This window comes from Gigantopelta aegis, chromosome 5, assembly GCF_016097555.1.
Source record: "Gigantopelta aegis isolate Gae_Host chromosome 5, Gae_host_genome, whole genome shotgun sequence".
Taxonomy (NCBI): Eukaryota; Metazoa; Mollusca; class Gastropoda; order Neomphalida; family Peltospiridae; genus Gigantopelta; species Gigantopelta aegis.
The window spans coordinates 36,598,375-36,602,485 of NC_054703.1; positions in this window are offsets into that span (position 1 = coordinate 36,598,375).

Consider the following 4,111-nt stretch of genomic DNA (forward strand, 5'->3'; position numbering starts at 1 on the left):
TTCATCTATCTTTAGCCGATGTGTATTTTTGTGTTGGAGTGTCGTTAAACACCCATTCATTCATCTATCTTTAGCCGATGTGTATTTTTGTGCTGGAGTATCGTTAAACACCCATTCATTCATCTATCTTTAGCCGATGTGTATTTTTGTGCTGGAGTATCGTTAAACACCCATTCATTCATCTATCTTTAGCCGATGTGTATTTTTGTACTGGAGTGTCGTTAAACACCCATTCATTCATCTATCTTTAGCCGATGTGTATTTTTGTGCTGGAGTGTCGTTAAACACCCATTCATTCATCTATCTTTAGCCGATGTGTATTTTTGTGCTGGAGTGTCGTTAAACACCCATTCATTCATCTATCTTTAGCCGATGTGTATTTTTGTGTTGGAGTGTCGTTAAACACCCATTCATTCATCTATCTTTAGCCGATGTGTATTTTTGTACTGGAGTGTCGTTAAACACCCATTCATTCATCTATCTTTAGCCGATGTGTATTTTTGTGCTGGAGTATCGTTAAACACCCATTCATTCATCTATCTTTAGCCGATGTGTATTTTTGTGCTGGAGTGTCGTTAAACACCCATTCATTCATCTATCTTTAGCCGATGTGTATTTTTGTTGGAAAACACCCATTCATTCATCTATCTTTAGCCGATGTGTATTTTTGTGCTTGGAGTATCGTTAAACACCCATTCATTCATCTATCTTTAGCCGATGTGTATTTTTGTGCTGGAGTGTCGTTAAACATCCATTCATTCATCTATCTTTAGCCGATGTGTATTTTTGTGCTGGATTATCGTTAAACACCCATTCATTCATCTATCTTTAGCCGATGTGTATTTTTGTGCTGGAGTGTCGTTAAACACCCATTCATTCATCTATCTTTAGCCGATGTGTATTTTTGTGCTTTCATTCATCTATCTTTAGCCGATGTGTATTTTTGTTGGAGTTCGTTAAACACCCATTCATTCATCTATCTTTAGCCGATGTGGAGTGTGGAGTGTTAAACACCCATTCATCTATCTTTAGCCGATCTATTCGTCTAACTTTAGCCGATGTATATGTTTGTGTTGGAGAGTCGTTAAACCTTCATCATTCATTTATCTTTAGCCGATGTGTGTTTTTGTGTTGGAGTGTTGTTAAAGCTTCATTCATTCATCTATCTTTAGCCGATGTGTATTTTTGTGCTGGAATATCGTTAAACATTCATTCATTCATCTATCTTTAGCCGATGTGTATTTTTGTGCTGGATTATCGTTAAACACCCATTCATTCATCTATCTTTAGCCGATGTGTATTTTTGTGCTGGAGTGTCGTTAAACACCCATTCATTCATCTATCTTTAGCCGATGTGTATTTTTGTGCTGGAGTGTCGTTAAACACCCATTCATTCATCTATCTTTAGCCGATGTGTATTTTTGTGCTGGAGTATCGTTAAACACCCATTCATTCATCTATCTTTAGCCGATGTGTATTTTTGTACTGGAGTGTCGTTAAACACCCATTCATTCATCTATCTTTAGCCGATGTGTATTTTTGTGCTGGAGTGTCGTTAAACACCCATTCATTCATCTATCTTTAGCCGATGTGTATTTTTGTGTTGGAGTGTCGTTAAACACCCATTCATTCATCTATCTTTAGCCGATGTGTATTTTTGTGTTGGAGTGTCGTTAAAAACCCATTCATTCATCTATCTTTAGCCGATGTGTATTTCTGTACTGGAGTGTCGTTAAACACCCATTCATTCATCTATCTTTAGCCGATGTGTATTTTTGTACTGGAGTGTCGTTAAACACCCATTCATTCATCTATCTTTAGCCGATGTGTATTTTTGTACTGGAGTGTCGTTAAACACCCATTCATTCATCTATCTTTAGCCGATGTGTATTTTTGTGTTGGAGTGTCGTTAAACACCCATTCATTCATCTATCTTTAGCCGATGTGTATTTCTGTACTGGAGTGTCGTTAAACACCCATTCATTCATCTATCTTTAGCCGATGTGTATTTTTGTGTTGGAGTGTCGTTAAACACCCATTCATTCATCTATCTTTAGCCGATGTGTATTTTTGTGCTGGAGTATCGTTAAACACCCATTCATTCATCTATCTTTAGCCGATGTGTATTTTTGTACTGGATTTTCGTTAAACACCCATTCATTCATCTATCTTTAGCCGATGTGTATTTTTGTACTGGATTATCGTTAAACACCCATTCATTCATCTATCTTTAGCCGATGTGTATTTTTGTGCTTGGGTATCGTTAAACACCCATTCATTCATCTATCTTTAGCCGATGTGTATTTTTGTACTGGAGTATCGTTAAACACCCATTCATTCATCTATCTTTAGCCGATGTGTATTTTTGTACTGGATTTTCGTTAAACACCCATTCATTCATCTATCTTTAGCCGATGTGTATTTTTGTACTGGATTATCGTTAAACACCCATTCATTCATCTATCTTTAGCCGATGTGTATTTTTGTGCTTGGGTATCGTTAAACACCCATTCATTCATCTTTCTTTAGCCGATGTGTATTTTTGTACTGGAGTGTCGTTAAACATCCATTCATTCATCTATCTTTAGCCGATGTGTATCTTTCTGCTGGAGTGTCGCTAAACATCCATTCATTCATCTATCTTTAGCCGATGTGTATCTTTGTGTTGGACTGTCGTTAAACATTCATTCATTCATCTATCTTTTGCCGATGTGTATCTTTGTGCTGGAGGATCGTTAAACATTTATTCAGTCTTCTATCTTTTAAATACACTTTGCCACAGACAAGCCGGGACATATAACACAACCTTTGATATACCAGTCGAAGGGCAAAGATTTGAAAAGGAAAAACCGAGTGTCCAGTGACTAATTTTATCTATTGATCCAAACACTTCAGGCAAATACTCTACTGACAGCTATATTCCACCCTTGTCACGGGGATTCTATAATTCCCGTAACTGAATAAAACACGATTATCAAAATATCTCTCCTAACTGTATATCTATTAGATCTCCCTGTAACAGGCTGTTAAACACTAGTATGGCTCGTCTAGGTATGATCAGAGATACGATCTTATATAAAGTATATATTATTATAGCACGTTAGTTCTCTAGAAAACACAACAAAAACACAATACACTTTGGAATCTGTATTAATCTACGCTGACAAATGTACAGCCGTAGTAGTTAATTAATAACAACAATAATAACAACCCAGAACTGATCACTTAATTAGTTAATCTCTGGGTGTCTAGTTACACAATATGCGATTCACTTCACCGTTACACCACACCCACACGTGTGATAATTGAGAAACGTTTCCAGGAGAAGTTAATTAATAAAGGAATTACAACACCATTCCTAACTGGTTAATTTTTTAATTAACCCTTACTACTCGTTCAGTAACGTGTGATAATTTAGGAACGCTTCTTGGGGAACTTAATTAATAAAGGAATTACAGCTCTATTCCTAACGGGTTCATTTTTAATTAACCCTAACTACTCATTCAGTAACCTTGTAACACAGAATTAATACTTATCACAATAAAGACAATAACCTACAGTTTACCCAGGTCGTCTAGGATGACTGGCTAAGCTTTATATTACCAAATACTCGTATAATGTTAGAACAAAAAGTCTACGATTTATTTCGTCAGATGACCGAAGACACTGTCTAAAGAATATTGGTATAATACAGTATTAAAATATTTAAGTCACATCAATCACATCAAGGTTATACACAGAGCAGAAATGATATTTACCAAAGTCCAAACGGACTAACGTTCCCAGGAAGCTTCCTAATTCGTTCTCCTCGATATCTCTAAATCCTAGCTATTTATTATAATTTCAGAATTGGCCTGGGGGTACAATGCGGTACCTCCCCCTATCATCCTCTACTAGCGTCGGTATATTTCTCTCTGATCGTCAGACTTACTGACGCCATCGTCGCCAAAATCACGGTTGTAAAACCCGCACTCGCAGAGGTATTACGTAACTACTCGCCACATGGCCTCCACAGCTGGACTAAGTGCATATTGGAATATCCGATCGCGCGAAGTATTACGTAACAAGTTGCCCACCTGGGCTACGGGCAATGAAACTGCACACGGCCCTC